The following is an 18,596-nucleotide window of genomic DNA, read 5'->3' as shown; positions in this document are numbered from 1 at the left end:
ATTAGAAGTGAGCTCCTTGCGATTGACATGGTCCCTACACAGTGTTCATTGCTCCCCACTCCCTGAGCAGGGGAAATCCGTCGAAGTTTACTTCACTTTGGAACATTGGTTCACGGATTTGCGCTGCGCAACGTCTTCACACATGGACAAGTGTGACATCATATACCTCTGTATACCTCTGTACACCTCTGTGTTAGTCACTTTGAACTGAACGTACACATACGCTCTGAACTTGAATCACGGAGGGATGTCATGTGATGTCCACTTCTCAGGGCACTTACGTTTGAATGGAACAAATGTCTGAAGCTATACGAGAAACATACAAAATCTGAAGAGCAGGGGGCTCGAGGACTGGAATTGAGAACCGCTGGTCTAAGTGACATCTGACAGTTTCAGCTGTCCTCCCTAACATCCCTCTACATGTTAGATACAGCCACATTTTTAGGTCAGTTAAGAGGCCAACTTGCGTTCGTTAGCCTTTAACACTGTCTCGAGGTCTTTGATTGCTTCCACGTTAGTTCATGTTCCTTCTTTTATTGATGCTGCAGTAGCTCTTTTTTCTCAGCCCAGCACAGGAAGGCTCGTTGGTCTAGGGGTATGATTCTCGCTTTGGGTGCGAGAGGTCCCGGGTTCAAATCCCGGACGAGCCCTTGGTAGGGATAAAACGTGAAGCTTTTTGTGTCATTGCGTTCACTAACATTGAGGCAGTTTTTTATTCAATCGGGTAGAGGCAGATGGCTAAGGGAGGCCGGTTAGCTCAGATGGTTAGAGCGTGGTGCTAATAACGCCAAGGTCGCGGGTTCGATCCCCGTACTGGCCAGCTGTTTTTATTGTCTGGGGGCTCATCTCTGCTCTGCTCTTCTCCTGTGACAAAGAGTAGGGTGATCTCACTGAAATCCCTGCTTGCTAAGCAGGAGCTTGTTGTGGCCGAAATAGCTCAGTTGGGAGAGCGTTAGACTGAAGATCTAAAGGTCCCTGGTTCGATCCCGGGTTTCGGCAAAATCTCTCACTCTTTTCCGTTTTTTGAGGCGGGCCAGTGACCAAAAATCACTGGGTTCCAACTTCTCTGTATAACTGCTTCCCCACTGCCACGGAGCTATCTGTTTCCCAGTTGGCCACCAAACAAGCAGTTTCGGTTCCATGGTGTAATGGTCAGCACTCTGGGCTTTGAATCCAGCGATCTGAGTTCGAATCTCGGTGGAACCTGTGTGCTTTCTTGCCGCAGGAAAAGATAAAAACAGCACTAGGTTGGCACTGGTGACAGTCTTTGTGGCCCTGTGAGCAACGGCTGCTCCAGGTAAGGTTTCATGGTGTAATGGTTAGCACTCTGAATCCAGTGATCCGAGTTCAAATCGCGGTGGGACCACTTTTTGCAACCAATTTGCGCAGGACCATGTCTGAAATACTTTTTGGCAGCTTTGAGTCCAAAAAAATTAACTAACGTAGAGACTGTGGCAGCATTGCATCGATGCCCAGTCGGTCTCTTTAGGGCACTGGTTCTCAAACCTGTCCTGGAGGCACCCCTGCCCTGCACAGTTTGATTGTCTGCCTTATTAGACACACCCAAATAAGGTATTGCGGTCTCTATCAATGAGTTGATGATTTGAAACAGGTGTGATAGATGAGGGAAACATTCAAAATGTGTAGGGCAGGGGTGCCTCCAGGACAGGTTTGAAAACCACTGCTTTAGGGAACTGTGTGTAAAATGGCAATGTTTTGCAACCAATTTGCACAGGACCATGTCTGAAATACTTTTTGGCAGCTGTGAGCCCCAAAAAAAGCTAACGTGGGAGTGTCGCAGCATTGCGTCAGTGCTCAGTCGGTCTCTTTAGGGCAATGGTTTTCAAACCTTTCCTGGAGGCAACCCTGTCCTGAACATTTCGTATGTCTCCCTTATTAGACACACCCAAATCAGGTCTTGCAGTCTCTATTAATGAGCTGATGATTTGAAACTGGTGTGTTAGATGAGGGAAAATGCAAAATGTGCAGGGCAGGGATGCCTCCAGGACAGGACTGAAAACCACTGATTTAGGGATGTGTGAGTAAAAGGGCAGGAGCCAAATTGGAGAATGCGGGCATCGATCCCGCTACCTCTCGCATGCTAAGCGAGCGCTCTACCATTTGAGCTAATTCCCCTGGCCTTTCAAGAATGACGAGCATAGCTGCGAATGACCGGCTTGATGCAAAGAGGCCGTCCCTCCTCTGGGCTTGCACCTTTGCACTGGCCGCGATTGTGTTGTCGAATTAACAAAGAGATTTAGCTTTTGTGTTAAAGGACCTTCTCGGTCTTGTTACGCCAGTATGCATGTGCGGATTCTTGTATTATGCAGACCACCTTGCATCACTTGGGTCACGCAGACAACTTCTCACCTCTTTTTCTCACACTGACTTAAAGAATAAGGAAGCGGTTCTCCATTCCAGTCCTCGCTCCCCAAAGGTCTGCATATTTTGCATGTCTCTCTTTGTTAGCACACCTGATTTGGATAATCAGCTCATTAGAAGTGAGCTCCTTGCGATTGACATGGTCCCTACACAGTGTTCATTGCTCCCCACTCCCTGAGCAGGGGAAATCCGTCGAAGTTTACTTCACTTTGGAACATTGGTTCACGGATTTGCGCTGCGCAACGTCTTCACACATGGACAAGTGTGACATCATATACCTCTGTATACCTCTGTACACCTCTGTGTTAGTCACTTTGAACTGAACGTACACATACGCTCTGAACTTGAATCACGGAGGGATGTCATGTGATGTCCACTTCTCAGGGCACTTACGTTTGAATGGAACAAATGTCTGAAGCTATACGAGAAACATACAAAATCTGAAGAGCAGGGGGCTCGAGGACTGGAATTGAGAACCGCTGGTCTAAGTGACATCTGACAGTTTCAGCTGTCCTCCCTAACATCCCTCTACATGTTAGATACAGCCACATTTTTAGGTCAGTTAAGAGGCCAACTTGCGTTCGTTAGCCTTTAACACTGTCTCGAGGTCTTTGATTGCTTCCACGTTAGTTCATGTTCCTTCTTTTATTGATGCTGCAGTAGCTCTTTTTTCTCAGCCCAGCACAGGAAGGCTCGTTGGTCTAGGGGTATGATTCTCGCTTTGGGTGCGAGAGGTCCCGGGTTCAAATCCCGGACGAGCCCTTGGTCGGGATAAAACGTGAAGCTTTGTTGTCTCATTGCGTTCACTAACATTGAGGCAGTTTTTTATTCAATCGGGTAGAGACAGATGGCTAAGGGAGGCCGGTTAGCTCAGATGGTTAGAGCGTGGTGCTAATAACGCCAAGGTCGCGGGTTCGATCCCCGTACTGGCCAGCTGTTTTTATTGTCTGGGGGCTCATCTCTGCTCTGCTCTTCTCCTGTGACAAAGAGTAGGGTGATCTCACTGAAATCCCTGCTTGCTAAGCAGGAGCTTGTTGTGGCCGAAATAGCTCAGTTGGGAGAGCGTTAGACTGAAGATCTAAAGGTCCCTGGTTCGATCCCGGGTTTCGGCAAAATCTCCCACTCTTTTCCGTTTTTTGAGGCGGGCCAGTGACCAAAAATCACTGGGTTCCAACTTCTCTGTATAACTGCTTCCCCACTGCCACGGAGCTATCTGTTTCCCAGTTGGCCACCAAACAAGCAGTTTCGGTTCCATGGTGTAATGGTCAGCACTCTGGGCTTAGAATCCAGCGATCTGAGTTCGAATCTCGGTGGAACCTGTGTGCTTTCTTGCCGCAGGAAAAGATAAAAACAGCACTAGGTTGGCACTGGTGACAGTCTTTGTGGCCCTGTGAGCAACGGCTGCTCCAGGTAAGGTTTCATGGTGTAATGGTTAGCACTCTGAATCCAGTGATCCGAGTTCAAATCGCGGTGGGACCACTTTTTGCAACCAATTTGCGCAGGACCATGTCTGAAATACTTTTTGGCAGCTTTGAGTCCAAAAAAATTAACTAACGTAGAGACTGTGGCAGCATTGCATCGATGCCCAGTCGGTCTCTTTAGGGCACTGGTTCTCAAACCTGTCCTGGAGGCACCCCTGCCCTGCACAGTTTGATTGTCTGCCTTATTAGACACACCCAAATAAGGTCTTGCGGTCTCTATCAATGAGTTGATGATTTGAAACAGGTGTGATAGATGAGGGAAACATTCAAAATGTGTAGGGCAGGGGTGCCTCCAGGACAGGTTTGAAAACCACTGCTTTAGGGAACTGTGTGTAAAATGGCAATGTTTTGCAACCAATTTGCACAGGACCATGTCTGAAATACTTTTTGGCAGCTGTGAGCCCCAAAAAAAGCTAACGTGGGAGTGTCGCAGCATTGCCTCAGTGCTCAGTCGGTCTCTTTAGGGCAATGGTTTTCAAACCTTTCCTGGAGGCAACCCTGTCCTGAACATTTCGTATGTCTCCCTTATTAGACACACCCAAATCAGGTCTTGCAGTCTCTATTAATGAGCTGATGATTTGAAACTGGTGTGTTAGATGAGGGGAAATGCAAAATGTGCAGGGCAGGGATGCCTCCAGGACAGGATTGAAAACCACTGATTTAGGGATGTGTGAGTAAAAGGGCAGGAGCCAACTTGGAGAATGCGGGCATCGATCCCGCTACCTCTCGCATGCTAAGCGAGCGCTCTACCATTTGAGCTAATTCCCCTGGCCTTTCAAGAATGACGAGCATAGCTGCGAATGACCGGCTTGATGCAAAGAGGCCGTCCCTCCTCTGGGCTTGCACCTTTGCACTGGCCGCGATTGTGTTGTCGAATTAACAAAGAGATTTAGCTTTTGTGTTAAAGGACCTTCTCGGTCTTGTTACGCCAGTATGCATGTGCGGATTCTTGTATTATGCAGACCACCTTGCATCACTCGGGTCACGCAGACAACTTCTCACCTCTTTTTCTCACACTGACTTAAAGAATAAGGAAGCGCATCTCCATTCCAGTCCTCGCTCCCCAAAGGTCTGCATATTTTGCATGTCTCTCTTTGTTAGCACACCTGATTTGGATAATCAGCTCATTAGAAGTGAGCTCCTTGCGATTGACATGGTCCCTACACAGTGTTCATTGCTCCCCACTCCCTGAGCAGGGGAAATCCGTCGAAGTTTACTTCACTTTGGAACATTGGTTCACGGATTTGCGCTGCGCAACGTCTTCACACATGGACAAGTGTGACATCATATACCTCTGTATACCTCTGTACACCTCTGTGTTAGTCACTTTGAACTGAACGTACACATACGCTCTGAACTTGAATCACGGAGGGATGTCATGTGATGTCCACTTCTCAGGGCACTTACGTTTGAATGGAACAAATGTCTGAAGCTATACGAGAAACATACAAAATCTGAAGAGCAGGGGGCTCGAGGACTGGAATTGAGAACCGCTGGTCTAAGTGACATCTGACAGTTTCAGCTGTCCTCCCTAACATCCCTCTACATGTTAGATACAGCCACATTTTTAGGTCAGTTAAGAGGCCAACTTGCGTTCGTTAGCCTTTAACACTGTCTCGAGGTCTTTGATTGCTTCCACGTTAGTTCATGTTCCTTCTTTTATTGATGCTGCAGTAGCTCTTTTTTCTCGGCCCAGCACAGGAAGGCTCGTTGGTCTAGGGGTATGATTCTCGCTTTGGGTGCGAGAGGTCCCGGGTTCAAATCCCGGACGAGCCCGTGGTCGGGATAAAACGTGAAGCTTTGTTGTCTCATTGCGTTCACTAACATTGAGGCAGTTTTTTATTCAATCGGGTAGAGACAGATGGCTAAGGGAGGCCGGTTAGCTCAGATGGTTAGAGCGTGGTGCTAATAACGCCAAGGTCGCGGGTTCGATCCCCGTACTGGCCAGCTGTTTTTATTGTCTGGGGGCTCATCTCTGCTCTGCTCTTCTCCTGTGACAAAGAGTAGGGTGATCTCACTGAAATCCCTGCTTGCTAAGCAGGAGCTTGTTGTGGCCGAAATAGCTCAGTTGGGAGAGCGTTAGACTGAAGATCTAAAGGTCCCTGGTTCGATCCCGGGTTTCGGCAAAATCTCCCACTCTTTTCCGTTTTTTGAGGCGGGCCAGTGACCAAAAATCACTGGGTTCCAACTTCTCTGTATAACTGCTTCCCCACTGCCACGGAGCTATCTGTTTCCCAGTTGGCCACCAAACAAGCAGTTTCGGTTCCATGGTGTAATGGTCAGCACTCTGGGCTTTGAATCCAGCGATCTGAGTTTGAATCTCGGTGGAACCTGTGTGCTTTCTTGCCGCAGGAAAAGATAAAAACAGCACTAGGTTGGCACTGGTGACAGTCTTTGTGGCCCTGTGAGCAACGGCTGCTCCAGGTAAGGTTTCATGGTGTAATGGTTAGCACTCTGAATCCAGTGATCAGAGTTCAAATCGCGGTGGGACCACTTTTTGCAACCAATTTGCGCAGGACCATGTCTGAAATACTTTTTGGCAGCTTTGAGTCCAAAAAAATTAACTAACGTAGAGACTGTGGCAGCATTGCATCGATGCCCAGTCGGTCTCTTTAGGGCACTGGTTCTCAAACCTGTCCTGGAGGCACCCCTGCCCTGCACAGTTTGATTGTCTGCCTTATTAGACACACCCAAATAAGGTCTTGCGGTCTCTATCAATGAGTTGATGATTTGAAACAGGTGTGATAGATGAGGGAAACATTCAAAATGTGTAGGGCAGGGGTGCCTCCAGGACAGGTTTGAAAACCACTGCTTTAGGGAACTGTGTGTAAAATGGCAATGTTTTGCAACCAATTTGCACAGGACCATGTCTGAAATACTTTTTGGCAGCTGTGAGCCCCAAAAAAAGCTAACGTGGGAGTGTCGCAGCATTGCCTCAGTGCTCAGTCGGTCTCTTTAGGGCAATGGTTTTCAAACCTTTCCTGGAGGCAACCCTGTCCTGAACATTTCGTATGTCTCCCTTATTAGACACACCCAAATCAGGTCTTGCAGTCTCTATTAATGAGCTGATGATTTGAAACTGGTGTGTTAGATGAGGGGAAATGCAAAATGTGCAGGGCAGGGATGCCTCCAGGACAGGATTGAAAACCACTGATTTAGGGATGTGTGAGTAAAAGGGCAGGAGCCAACTTGGAGAATGCGGGCATCGATCCCGCTACCTCTCGCATGCTAAGCGAGCGCTCTACCATTTGAGCTAATTCCCCTGGCCTTTCAAGAATGACGAGCATAGCTGCGAATGACCGGCTTGATGCAAAGAGGCCGTCCCTCCTCTGGGCTTGCACCTTTGCACTGGCCGCGATTGTGTTGTCGAATTAACAAAGAGATTTAGCTTTTGTGTTAAAGGACCTTCTCGGTCTTGTTACGCCAGTATGCATGTGCGGATTCTTGTATTATGCAGACCACCTTGCATCACTCGGGTCACGCAGACAACTTCTCACCTCTTTTTCTCACACTGACTTAAAGAATAAGGAAGCGCATCTCCATTCCAGTCCTCGCTTCCCAAAGGTCTGCATATTTTGCATGTCTCTCTTTGTTAGCACACCTGTTTTGGATAATCAGCTCATTAGAAGTGAGCTCCTTGCGATTGACATGGTCCCTACACAGTGTTCATTGCTCCCCACTCCCTGAGCAGGGGAAATCCGTCGAAGTTTACTTCACTTTGGAACATTGGTTCACGGATTTGCGCTGCGCAACGTCTTCACACATGGACAAGTGTGACATCATATACCTCTGTATACCTCTGTACACCTCTGTGTTAGTCACTTTGAACTGAACGTACACATACGCTCTGAACTTGAATCACGGTGGGATGTCATGTGATGTCCACTTCTCAGGGCACTTACGTTTGAATGGAACAAATGTCTGAAGCTATACGAGAAACATACAAAATCTGAAGAGCAGGGGGCTCGAGGACTGGAATTGAGAACCGCTGGTCTAAGTGACATCTGACAGTTTCAGCTGTCCTCCCTAACATCCCTCTACATGTTAGATACAGCCACATTTTTAGGTCAGTTAAGAGGCCAACTTGCGTTCGTTAGCCTTTAACACTGTCTCGAGGTCTTTGATTGCTTCCACGTTAGTTCATGTTCCTTCTTTTATTGATGCTGCAGTAGCTCTTTTTTCTCGGCCCAGCACAGGAAGGCTCGTTGGTCTAGGGGTATGATTCTCGCTTTGGGTGCGAGAGGTCCCGGGTTCAAATCCCGGACGAGCCCGTGGTCGGGATAAAACGTGAAGCTTTGTTGTCTCATTGCGTTCACTAACATTGAGGCAGTTTTTTATTAAATCGGGTAGAGACAGATGGCTAAGGGAGGCCGGTTAGCTCAGATGGTTAGAGCGTGGTGCTAATAACGCCAAGGTCGCGGGTTCGATCCCCGTACTGGCCAGCTGTTTTTATTGTCTGGGGGCTCATCTCTGCTCTGCTCTTCTCCTGTGACAAAGAGTAGGGTGATCTCACTGAAATCCCTGCTTGCTAAGCAGGAGCTTGTTGTGGCCGAAATAGCTCAGTTGGGAGAGCGTTAGACTGAAGATCTAAAGGTCCCTGGTTCGATCCCGGGTTTCGGCAAAATCTCCCACTCTTTTCCGTTTTTTGAGGCGGGCCAGTGACCAAAAATCACTGGGTTCCAACTTCTCTGTATAACTGCTTCCCCACTGCCACGGAGCTATCTGTTTCCCAGTTGGCCACCAAACAAGCAGTTTCGGTTCCATGGTGTAATGGTCAGCACTCTGGGCTTTGAATCCAGCAATCTGAGTTCGAATCTCGGTGGAACCTGTGTGCTTTCTTGCCGCAGGAAAAGATAAAAACAGCACTAGGTTGGCACTGGTGACAGTCTTTGTGGCCCTGTGAGCAATGGCTGCTCCAGGTAAGGTTTCATGGTGTAATGGTTAGCACTCTGAATCCAGTGATCCGAGTTCAAATCGCGGTGGGACCACTTTTTGCAACCAATTTGCGCAGGACCATGTCTGAAATACTTTTTGGCAGCTTTGAGTCCAAAAAAATTAACTAACGTAGAGACTGTGGCAGCATTGCATCGATGCCCAGTCGGTCTCTTTAGGGCACTGGTTCTCAAACCTGTCCTGGAGGCACCCCTGCCCTGCACAGTTTGATTGTCTGCCTTATTAGACACACCCAAATAAGGTCTTGCGGTCTCTATCAATGAGTTGATGATTTGAAACAGGTGTGATAGATGAGGGAAACATTCAAAATGTGTAGGGCAGGGGTGCCTCCAGGACAGGTTTGAAAACCACTGCTTTAGGGAACTGTGTGTAAAATGGCAATGTTTTGCAACCAATTTGCACAGGACCATGTCTGAAATACTTTTTGGCAGCTGTGAGCCCCAAAAAAAGCTAACGTGGGAGTGTCGCAGCATTGCGTCAGTGCTCAGTCGGTCTCTTTAGGGCAATGGTTTTCAAACCTTTCCTGGAGGCAACCCTGTCCTGAACATTTCGTATGTCTCCCTTATTAGACACACCCAAATCAGGTCTTGCAGTCTCTATTAATGAGCTGATGATTTGAAACTGGTGTGTTAGATGAGGGGAAATGCAAAATGTGCAGGGCAGGGATGCCTCCAGGACAGGATTGAAAACCACTGATTTAGGGATGTGTGAGTAAAAGGGCAGGAGCCAACTTGGAGAATGCGGGCATCGATCCCGCTACCTCTCGCATGCTAAGCAAGCGCTCTACCATTTGAGCTAATTCCCCTGGCCTTTCAAGAATGACGAGCATAGCTGCGAATGACCGGCTTGATGCAAAGAGGCCGTCCCTCCTCTGGGCTTGCACGTTTGCACTGGCCGCGATTGTGTTGTCGAATTAACAAAGAGATTTAGCTTTTGTGTTAAAGGACCTTCTCGGTCTTGTTACGCCAGTATGCATGTGCGGATTCTTGTATTATGCAGACCACCTTGCATCACTCGGGTCACGCAGACAACTTCTCACCTCTTTTTCTCACACTGACTTAAAGAATAAGGAAGCGGTTCTCCATTCCAGTCCTCGCTCCCCAAAGGTCTGCATATTTTGCATTTCTCTTTTTGTTAGCACACCTGATTTGGATAATCAGCTCATTAGAAGTGAGCTCCTTGCGATTGACATGGTCCCTACACAGTGTTCATTGCTCCCCACTCCCTGAGCAGGGGAAATCCGTCGAAGTTTACTTCACTTTGGAACATTGGTTCACGGATTTGCGCTGCGCAACGTCTTCACACATGGACAAGTGTGACATCATATACCTCTGTATACCTCTGTACACCTCTGTGTTAGTCACTTTGAACTGAACGTACACATACGCTCTGAACTTGAATCACGGAGGGATGGCTCGTTGGTCTAGGGGTATAATTCTCGCTTTGGGCGCGGGGGCCAGCCGCGAATAGTTGTCATGCGCTGACAGCCAATCAGACTGCAGCAGCTGGCCAAAGAGCGGAAATTACATCACAGCCAATCAGATTTTTTCATGCATTCATTTGGACCGGGGTTCGAATCCCACTCACACAGGTCTAAACTATTATTAAACTCAGCTTTATGCTTTTTAATAAATAAAAAAAATCTAACATTTAACAACACCTTACAGCTACAAAGTTTTTGAAATTTATGTCTTTCCTTTTTGGATTACAAAGCAAAGGATTATATAAAATAAACACAGTAAAATAATGCTAGTATACATTACATGATTATATAAAAACACAAATGGTTATATTAAATTACTTTTCAAATGTAAATTGAAGAAAATTTTATTTAACTGAGTAATATTCAAGTACTGAGTGAAAATTGATTGATGGAATAATGTAAGTCACACTTAAGATAACTGATCAAGTAAGAGTTTTCAAAACCATAGACACTGTAAAATATTAGTCATACGAAGTGGAAACAGCACTCGTGAAGCAATTTGTATTTTTCAGTTGTGTTTATTAAATGCTTTTAGCACCTTTTAAGATCAAGCCAAAATAATTAAATAGAAAAAAGAATTCTGACAATATAAATAGATATTACAATCTCACACTGAAAAATTAAAATATACAGTATATACATGAGTTAAATATTGCTAAATAAGCTGCAAATTAATATCTCGTATTTTTCTTTAGACTCTTTCCAGGTCACCTCTTTCTCAATGCCCTGATGTTGGTAAATAAAGAAGACTTTAGCTTTACTTTTTTTCAAAAAATTTTTTGAACTTATTTCAGGATAGCCTGTGTGTGTGTGTGTGTGTGTGTGTGTGTGTGTGTGTGTGTGTGTGTGTGTGTGTGTGTGTGTGTGTGTGTGTGTGTGTGTGTGTGAGGACTGTTTGGATCCTGGCTAAGTTCCATTTCACAAAATCTGCACAAGTGAACAACGTGTTCATCTCCAGGCCTTTCGTGTTTTTGCAGTCCCGTTTCTTTGTGTCCTTCAGTTCAGTCTAAAGTGCTCCATTTCCATAAAGTCTTGGAATGACATCCTGGTGTTTACTTCTCTGCAGTCGTGTTTAATGAAGAACTGGTGTTCAGCAGTGTGGTCAGGTGCTTGACATAATGTGACGTGTAGTTTTGTGGTCATATGGAGCGTGCTGTTAGGATGTCTTCCTGTGGTGTTTATTAAGCACGTTGTCGATAGGCTCAGCGTTCGCTGTCCAGTACAAACACCCTGTCAGCAGTCTTCACAGGTCAGGTACGGCCAGCACATGCAGAGGTGACAAACATGTAGCTCCTATACAGAGGGGAAACATGTGATCAATTTCTGCATCATGAACATTCAGAGTGAGGCTCCACATGAGACCCATGAGATGAGGACAGCGAGGACACAGACAGAGAACCAGTGGGGTCTACAACAAGCTGAATATTGAGTTTAATGTGTAAGGAAACAGAGTTTCTTCAGGTTTATGAAGGTGAAGTTAAGACCTTTTTAAAACCAAGCAAATCAAATTTGAGGAACAAATGAGGAAAAACACAAATATGTTCTGTAAATGGAAATGTCTGGATAGTAGTATTAACTTCAGAGTTTGAAAACACAACTTCCAACAGATATTCATAATTTAATTTGACAGAAACACACTGAAAGCCTCTGCTCCCAGACACTACAACATTTCATATGTTACTGTACGTTCAGATCATGCTGCAAAATCATGCTGCCTTGTTTTCCAGTGAACATGCATAAATATTATTAAATAAAGATAAATTTACTGGAGATACAAAATTACATGAAATACAAAGACTTGTTTGAAAGAATTGTTTGATTATAACAAGAAGTAATATCTGCCATTTAGGGAAAAAAAGTCACCTAAATTCAAAGAAAAGTTATAGTAAATCATTGACAAATATTTTTTTATTGTTTTAAGTGTAAACTAAGGAGCCCCGCACATGACATGCAAGAAAAAAATAAATAAATTGTGTGCATGCTTTACTCATTTGCTGGCAATAGTAAATCGAGGGAACGCTATAGTAATCGAGTGCACGTTTTAGTACATTGAGGGAATGAATTAGTAAATCATACACACGTTTTAGCCTTATATTTTTTCCTGCATGTCATGTGCGAGGCTCCTTAGTAAACTCATTTAATTAGTGTTACATTTTTCAAGACTTCATTTTACATTTGCATCATAAATTACATATTGATTGAAAGATATCTGCACTGGAAAACAAGACAAAACTCAGAGGAAGTGATTCATTCCTTTCAAACTTTCTTAAGGCATTAATTTGTGAAAGGGTAAATTAAGACATTTTAAGACTTTAAAACCTGCAGGAACTCTTGTGTGTTTGTTGTTAATGTGTTAAATATTCACCTGTCTCTGACTGAAGATCTGCTCGGGTCCCAGGAAAAGATGACAGCAAAGACACAATCAGTGAAGAAGCAGTGCTCTCTGAAAGAACAACAACAATATAGCAATATTAAAAAAAGGAATAATTATAACTATATTACAGACACAAACAAACACACTCAAACACATAAATAATACTTAAATTGAAGCACATAATATTATATATATATATATATATATGTGTGTGTGTGTCTCTGTGTGTGTGTAAGCATTGGGACTGTATGATATTCACAAATAAAAGATTTTAAATCCTGTAAGATTGTATGCAGTTTAATTGTAAAACTATAGTAATCTTGCTGTTCTTGGCAGACTGATATTCATTTAAAGTCTCATGACTGTCCTGTAAATATAATGCCAATTCAATAACAACAATAGTACATTTATTGTTGTGATTCTACTAAAATAACATGGCTAAATCATGGTTACTATAGTAAAACCATAGTCAGAAAACATTTTTGAACTGTGGAATACATGTAATCTCATCACAAAAGTGAAAATAATGTTTACTTCATTCATAATTCAACTTGTAATCAACAGATGACATGTTAATGATGACAAACAATACACAGAAACGTAAATCATGGCTATGTTCATTCATAATTTGCAAACAAATCTATCTAGGCTGAACTATAGTAAACCGTTTAGAAACGAGCAAAGTTTACCAACGTGATTTCATCATTAACGGTAACGAAACGTCAGCTGATATCACGTAAAGTATCTTACCTTTGATAGACGCTTGAGAATGCGTTGAATTTAACAACGGAGCCGATCGCTGTTGTGTGTTTTCTTCTTCTCCTTCTTCTGCGAATTCAAACTTCCCGCGGTGCCGAAAACCGGAAGAGCGCCACGAGAGCGCTAGCGGCCGAAATATATTACATCCGTAGTGGTTTAGCACTACCATTGAGAATGAATGGGAAACGGTTTAGGGCCGTTTAGCTAAACAATTCAAGGCCGCGGCGCGGGAGACCCGGGTCCGATTCCCGGCCAATGCAGCAGAGGTCGTGTTTTTAAGGCCATGTTAGTCGTTCTTCATAAGCGGCAGCTGTCCCCAGAGCCACGAGTACAGCGCAGCTTCACTCACTGGTGGCTGAATGTCAGAGTTGTTGTTTCCCGCGCAGGAGACCCAGGTTCGATTCCCAGCAGAAGCAAAGCAGTATATCTTGCTACTTTAGAAGTGGGCAACTTATCAGTGTTTTACAGGGAACTAGTGGAAGCACTCTAGACAATGCTTTTCCATGCTTGTTCAACGAAGTACAAGCAATTATGGCTCATGCACCTGTGAAAAACTCCTGAAGGCAATAAAAAGGCTGCAGGCAAGAAAGGTCATGCTTAAAGAAACCAATGAGAGTAAACTGACCTGTTTGTTGTCTCTAAAAAACACCAGAAGAAAAATGTCCAGGGTCAATGCTGACCTGCATGAAAGTGGAATAAACTGCAAGGTAAGTAATGTAAGATCCCCAAGACAGCGGTACAAGGTCACAGTTGGACAGTGGCTTGTTGGAAGAGCAGGGTAATGACTCCCAGCAAGAACTGACAAATCTGGTGCAGTCCAGGAGGCTGAGGTGCCCTGTGGTTCTTAAGGGAGCTGGTGGCCACAGAAGTTAACGCCTCTCACTTTTGATATTGACCTCCCCCACTCCCCTTTGCTCAGAGACACTTTTGCTCATATCAGTTCATCAAATACCCATGGAACTTGATCAGTTTGTCTGTCAGTTGTTCAGCTTTAGCATTGGTCGATATTACCCAGTTGAAGAGATGCATTTTCCACATAAATTCGTAGAATTCTTGCAGAAATAGAGCATTGGTGGTTCAGTGGTAGAATTCTCGTCTGCCACGCGGGAGACCCGGGTCCGATTCCCGGCCAATGCAGCAGAGGTCGTGTTTTTAAGGCCATGTTAGTCGTTCTTCATAAGCGGCAGCTGTCCCCAGAGCCACGAGTACAGCGCAGCTTCACTCACTGGTGGCTGAATGTCAGAGTTGTTGTTTCCCGCGCAGGAGACCCAGGTTCGATTCCTAGCAGAAGCAAAGCAGTGTATCTTGCTACTTTAGAAGTGGGCAACTTATCAGTGTTTTACAGGGAACTAGTGGAAGCACTCTAGACAATGCTTTTCCATGCTTGTTCAACGAAGTACAAGCAATTATGGCTCATGCACCTGTGAAAAACTCCTGAAGGCAATAAAAAGGCTGCAGGCAAGAAAGGTCATGCTCAAAGAAACCAATGAGAGTAAACTGACCTGTTTGTTGTCTCTAAAAAACACCAGAAGAAAAATGTCCAGGGTCAATGCTGACCTGCATGAAAGTGGAATAAACTGCAAGGTAAGTAATGTAAGATCCCCAAGACAGCGCAACAAGGTCACAGTTGGACAGTGGCTTGTTGGAAGAGCAGGGTAATGACTCCCAGCAAGAACTGACAAATCTGGTGCAGTCCAGGAGGCTGAGGTGCCCTGTGGTTCTTAAGGGAGCTGGTGGCCACAGAAGTTAACGCCTCTCACTTTTGATATTGACCTCCCCCACTCCCCTTTGCTCAGAGACACTTTTGCTCATATCAGTTCATCAAATACCCATGGAACTTGATCAGTTTGTCTGTCAGTTGTTCAGCTTTAGCATTGGTCGATATTACCCAGTTGAAGAGATGCATTTTCCACATAAATTCGTAGAATTCTTGCAGAAATAGTTCATTGGTGGTTCAGTGGTAGAATTCTCGCCTGCCACGCGGGAGACCCGTGTCCGATTCCAGGCCAATGCAGCAGAGGTTGTGTTTTTAAGGCCATGTTAGTCGTTCTTCATAAGCGGCAGCTGTCCCCAGAGCCACGAGTACAGCGCAGCTTCACTCACTGGTGGCTGAATGTCAGAGTTGTTGTTTCCCACGCAGGAGACCCAGGTTCGATTCCCAGCAGAAGCAAAGCAGTGTATCTTGCTACTTTAGAAGTGGGCAACTTATCAGTGTTTTACAGGGAACTAGTGGAAGCACTCTAGACAATGCTTTTCCATGCTTGTTCAACGAAGTACAAGCAATTATGGCTCATGCACCTGTGAAAAACTCCTGAAGGCAATAAAAAGGCTGCAGGCAAGAAAGGTCATGCTTAAAGAAACCAATGAGAGTAAACTGACCTGTTTGTTGTCTCTAAAAAACACCAGAAGAAAAATGTCCAGGGTCAATGCTGACCTGCATGAAAGTGGAATAAACTGCAAGGTAAGTAATGTAAGATCCCCAAGACAGCGGTACAAGGTCACAGTTGGACAGTGGCTTGTTGGAAGAGCAGGGTAATGACTCCCAGCAAGAACTGACAAATCTGGTGCAGTCCAGGAGGCTGAGGTGCCCTGTGGTTCTTAAGGGAGCTGGTGGCCACAGAAGTTAACGCCTCTCACTTTTGATATTGACCTCCCCCACTCCCCTTTGCTCAGAGACACTTTTGCTCATATCAGTTCATCAAATACCCATGGAACTTGATCAGTTTGTCTGTCAGTTGTTCAGCTTTAGCATTGGTCGATATTACCCAGTTGAAGAGATGCATTTTCCACATAAATTCGTAGAATTCTTGCAGAAATAGAGCATTGGTGGTTCAGTGGTAGAATTCTCGTCTGCCACGCGGGAGACCCGGGTCCGATTCCCGGCCAATGCAGCAGAGGTCGTGTTTTTAAGGCCATGTTAGTCGTTCTTCATAAGCGGCAGCTGTCCCCAGAGCCACGAGTACAGCGCAGCTTCACTCACTGGTGGCTGAATGTCAGAGTTGTTGTTTCCCGCGCAGGAGACCCAGGTTCGATTCCCAGCAGAAGCAAAGCAGTGTATCTTGCTACTTTAGAAGTGGGCAACTTATCAGTGTTTACAGGGAACTAGTGGAAGCACTCTAGACAATGCTTTTCCATGCTTGTTCAACGAAGTACAAGCAATTATGGCTCATGCACCTGTGAAAAAACTCCTGAAGGCAATAAAAAGGCTGCAGGCAAGAAAGGTCATGCTTAAAGAAACCAATGAGAGTAAACTGACCTGTTTGTTGTCTCTAAAAAACACCAGAAGAAAAATGTCCAGGGTCAATGCTGACCTGCATGAAAGTGGAATAAACTGCAAGGTAAGTAATGTAAGATCCCCAAGACAGCGGTACAAGGTCACAGTTGGACAGTGGCTTGTTGGAAGAGCAGGGTAATGACTCCCAGCAAGAACTGACAAATCTGGTACAGTCCAGGAGGCTGAGGTGCCCTGTGGTTCTTAAGGGAGCTGGTGGCCACAGAAGTTAACGCCTCTCACTTTTGATATTGACCTCCCCACTCCCTTTGCTCAGAGACACTTTTGCTCATATCAGTTCATCAAATACCCATGGAACTTGATCAGTTTGTCTGTCAGTTTGTTCAGCTTTAGCAATTGGTCGATATTACCCAGTTGAAGAGATGCATTTTCCACATAAATTCGTAGAATTCTTGCAGAAATAGAGCATTGGTGGTTCAGTGGTAGAATTCTCGCCTGCCACGCGGGAGACCCGGGTCCGATTCCCGGCCAATGCAGCAGAGGTCGTGTTTTTAAGGCCATGTTAGTCGTTCCTCATAAGCGGCAGCTGTCCCCAGAGCCACGAGCACAGCGCAGCTTCTCTCACTGGTGGCTGAATGTCAGAGTTGTTGTTTCCCGCGCAGGAGACCCAGGTTCGATTCCCAGCAGAAGCAAAGCAGTGTATCTTGCTACTTTAGAAGTGGGCAACTTATCAGTGTTTTACAGGGAACTAGTGGAAGCACTCTAGACAATGCTTTTCCATGCTTGTTCAACGAAGTACAAGCAATTATGGCTCATGCACCTGTGAAAAACTCCTGAAGGCAATAAAAAGGCTGCAGGCAAGAAAGGTCATGCTTAAAGAAACCAATGAGAGTAAACTGACCTGTTTGTTGTCTCTAAAAAACACCAGAAGAAAAATGTCCAGGGTCAATGCTGACCTGCATGAAAGTGGAATAAACTGCAAGGTAAGTAATGTAAGATCCCCAAGACAGCGGTACAAGGTCACAGTTGGACAGTGGCTTGTTGGAAGAGCAGGGTAATGACTCCCAGCAAAACTGACAAATCTGGTGCAGTCCAGGAGGCTGAGGTGCCCTGTGGTTCTTAAGGGAGCTGGTGGCCACAGAAGTTAACGCCTCTCACTTTTGATATTGACCTCCCCCACTCCCCTTTGCTCAGAGACACTTTTGCTCATATCAGTTCATCAAATACCCATGGAACTTGATCAGTTTGTCTGTCAGTTGTTCAGCTTTAGCATTGGTCGATATTACCCAGTTGAAGAGATGCATTTTCCACATAAATTCGTAGAATTCTTGCAGAAATAGAGCATTGGTGGTTCAGTGGTAGAATTCTCGCCTGCCACGCGGGAGACCCGGGTCCGATTCCCGGCCAATGCAGCAGAGTCGTGTTTTAAGGCCATGTTAGTCGTTCCTCATAAGCGGCAGCTGTCCCCAGAGCCACGAGCACAGCGCAGCTTCTCTCACTGGTGGCTGAATGTCAGAGTTGTTGTTTCCCGCGCAGGAGACCCAGGTTCAGATTCCCAGCAGAAGCAAAGCAGTGTATCTTGCTACTTTAGAAGTGGGCAACTTATCAGTGTTTTACAGGGAACTAGTGGAAGCACTCTAGACAATGCTTTTCCATGCTTGTTCAACGAAGTACAAGCAATTATGGCTCATGCACCTGTGAAAAACTCCTGAAGGCAATAAAAGGCTGCAGGCAAGAAAGGTCATGCTTAAAGAAACCAATGAGAGTAAACTGACCTTTTGTTGTCTCTAAAAAACACCAGAAGAAAAATGTCCAGGGTCAATGCTGACCTTGCATGAAAGTGGAATAAACTGCAAGTAAGAAATGTAAGATCCCCAAGACAGCAGTACAAGGTCACAGTTGGACAGTGGCTTGTTGGAAGAGCAGGGTAAT

General features: G+C 45.3%; 1 long non-coding RNA gene and 24 other non-coding genes across 25 annotated transcripts; 20 read left to right on the top strand and 5 right to left on the bottom strand.

The window, feature by feature from the left end:
• Nucleotides 1-578: 578 nt before the first annotated feature.
• On the top strand, nucleotides 579-650 carry trnap-ugg (transfer RNA proline (anticodon UGG)). Its single transcript has one exon. It is a non-coding gene; the product is annotated as a tRNA-Pro (tRNA).
• A 96-nt stretch (nucleotides 651-746) lies between these two features.
• Nucleotides 747-820, top strand: trnai-aau (transfer RNA isoleucine (anticodon AAU)). Its single transcript has one exon. It is a non-coding gene; the product is annotated as a tRNA-Ile (tRNA).
• A 106-nt stretch (nucleotides 821-926) lies between these two features.
• On the top strand, nucleotides 927-999 carry trnaf-gaa (transfer RNA phenylalanine (anticodon GAA)). The gene has a single exon. It is a non-coding gene; the product is annotated as a tRNA-Phe (tRNA).
• A 135-nt stretch (nucleotides 1,000-1,134) lies between these two features.
• On the top strand, nucleotides 1,135-1,206 carry trnaq-uug (transfer RNA glutamine (anticodon UUG)). Its single transcript has one exon. It is a non-coding gene; the product is annotated as a tRNA-Gln (tRNA).
• An 857-nt stretch (nucleotides 1,207-2,063) lies between these two features.
• On the bottom strand, nucleotides 2,064-2,136 carry trnaa-agc (transfer RNA alanine (anticodon AGC)). Its single transcript has one exon. It is a non-coding gene; the product is annotated as a tRNA-Ala (tRNA).
• Nucleotides 2,137-3,072: 936 nt separating this feature from the next.
• On the top strand, nucleotides 3,073-3,144 carry trnap-ugg (transfer RNA proline (anticodon UGG)). The gene has a single exon. It is a non-coding gene; the product is annotated as a tRNA-Pro (tRNA).
• Nucleotides 3,145-3,241: 97 nt separating this feature from the next.
• trnai-aau (transfer RNA isoleucine (anticodon AAU)) lies at nucleotides 3,242-3,315 on the top strand. The gene has a single exon. It is a non-coding gene; the product is annotated as a tRNA-Ile (tRNA).
• A 106-nt stretch (nucleotides 3,316-3,421) lies between these two features.
• trnaf-gaa (transfer RNA phenylalanine (anticodon GAA)) lies at nucleotides 3,422-3,494 on the top strand. Its single transcript has one exon. It is a non-coding gene; the product is annotated as a tRNA-Phe (tRNA).
• A 135-nt stretch (nucleotides 3,495-3,629) lies between these two features.
• Nucleotides 3,630-3,701, top strand: trnal-uag (transfer RNA leucine (anticodon UAG)). Its single transcript has one exon. It is a non-coding gene; the product is annotated as a tRNA-Leu (tRNA).
• An 857-nt stretch (nucleotides 3,702-4,558) lies between these two features.
• On the bottom strand, nucleotides 4,559-4,631 carry trnaa-agc (transfer RNA alanine (anticodon AGC)). Its single transcript has one exon. It is a non-coding gene; the product is annotated as a tRNA-Ala (tRNA).
• A 936-nt stretch (nucleotides 4,632-5,567) lies between these two features.
• trnap-ugg (transfer RNA proline (anticodon UGG)) lies at nucleotides 5,568-5,639 on the top strand. Its single transcript has one exon. It is a non-coding gene; the product is annotated as a tRNA-Pro (tRNA).
• A 97-nt stretch (nucleotides 5,640-5,736) lies between these two features.
• On the top strand, nucleotides 5,737-5,810 carry trnai-aau (transfer RNA isoleucine (anticodon AAU)). Its single transcript has one exon. It is a non-coding gene; the product is annotated as a tRNA-Ile (tRNA).
• Nucleotides 5,811-5,916: 106 nt separating this feature from the next.
• trnaf-gaa (transfer RNA phenylalanine (anticodon GAA)) lies at nucleotides 5,917-5,989 on the top strand. Its single transcript has one exon. It is a non-coding gene; the product is annotated as a tRNA-Phe (tRNA).
• A 135-nt stretch (nucleotides 5,990-6,124) lies between these two features.
• trnaq-uug (transfer RNA glutamine (anticodon UUG)) lies at nucleotides 6,125-6,196 on the top strand. Its single transcript has one exon. It is a non-coding gene; the product is annotated as a tRNA-Gln (tRNA).
• Nucleotides 6,197-7,053: 857 nt separating this feature from the next.
• Nucleotides 7,054-7,126, bottom strand: trnaa-agc (transfer RNA alanine (anticodon AGC)). The gene has a single exon. It is a non-coding gene; the product is annotated as a tRNA-Ala (tRNA).
• Nucleotides 7,127-8,062: 936 nt separating this feature from the next.
• trnap-ugg (transfer RNA proline (anticodon UGG)) lies at nucleotides 8,063-8,134 on the top strand. The gene has a single exon. It is a non-coding gene; the product is annotated as a tRNA-Pro (tRNA).
• A 97-nt stretch (nucleotides 8,135-8,231) lies between these two features.
• On the top strand, nucleotides 8,232-8,305 carry trnai-aau (transfer RNA isoleucine (anticodon AAU)). The gene has a single exon. It is a non-coding gene; the product is annotated as a tRNA-Ile (tRNA).
• Nucleotides 8,306-8,411: 106 nt separating this feature from the next.
• trnaf-gaa (transfer RNA phenylalanine (anticodon GAA)) lies at nucleotides 8,412-8,484 on the top strand. The gene has a single exon. It is a non-coding gene; the product is annotated as a tRNA-Phe (tRNA).
• A 135-nt stretch (nucleotides 8,485-8,619) lies between these two features.
• trnaq-uug (transfer RNA glutamine (anticodon UUG)) lies at nucleotides 8,620-8,691 on the top strand. The gene has a single exon. It is a non-coding gene; the product is annotated as a tRNA-Gln (tRNA).
• Nucleotides 8,692-9,548: 857 nt separating this feature from the next.
• trnaa-agc (transfer RNA alanine (anticodon AGC)) lies at nucleotides 9,549-9,621 on the bottom strand. Its single transcript has one exon. It is a non-coding gene; the product is annotated as a tRNA-Ala (tRNA).
• Nucleotides 9,622-10,801: 1,180 nt separating this feature from the next.
• Nucleotides 10,802-13,743, bottom strand: LOC113078872 (uncharacterized). The gene is made up of 3 exons (XR_003281652.1): nucleotides 13,424-13,743; nucleotides 12,665-12,742; nucleotides 10,802-11,592 (listed from the first exon to the last, which is right to left on the bottom strand). It is a non-coding gene; the product is annotated as an uncharacterized LOC113078872 (long non-coding RNA).
• A 755-nt stretch (nucleotides 13,744-14,498) lies between these two features.
• trnag-gcc (transfer RNA glycine (anticodon GCC)) lies at nucleotides 14,499-14,569 on the top strand. The gene has a single exon. It is a non-coding gene; the product is annotated as a tRNA-Gly (tRNA).
• A 1,683-nt stretch (nucleotides 14,570-16,252) lies between these two features.
• trnag-gcc (transfer RNA glycine (anticodon GCC)) lies at nucleotides 16,253-16,323 on the top strand. The gene has a single exon. It is a non-coding gene; the product is annotated as a tRNA-Gly (tRNA).
• An 806-nt stretch (nucleotides 16,324-17,129) lies between these two features.
• On the top strand, nucleotides 17,130-17,200 carry trnag-gcc (transfer RNA glycine (anticodon GCC)). Its single transcript has one exon. It is a non-coding gene; the product is annotated as a tRNA-Gly (tRNA).
• Nucleotides 17,201-18,005: 805 nt separating this feature from the next.
• trnag-gcc (transfer RNA glycine (anticodon GCC)) lies at nucleotides 18,006-18,076 on the top strand. The gene has a single exon. It is a non-coding gene; the product is annotated as a tRNA-Gly (tRNA).
• Nucleotides 18,077-18,596: the final 520 nt, after the last annotated feature.

Source organism: Carassius auratus, unplaced genomic scaffold (assembly GCF_003368295.1).
Source record: "Carassius auratus strain Wakin unplaced genomic scaffold, ASM336829v1 scaf_tig00026946, whole genome shotgun sequence".
NCBI lineage: Eukaryota > Metazoa > Chordata > Actinopteri > Cypriniformes > Cyprinidae > Carassius > Carassius auratus.
The sequence above is the reverse complement of the archived record's forward strand: the minus strand, read 5'-3'. Positions and strand labels throughout refer to the sequence as shown.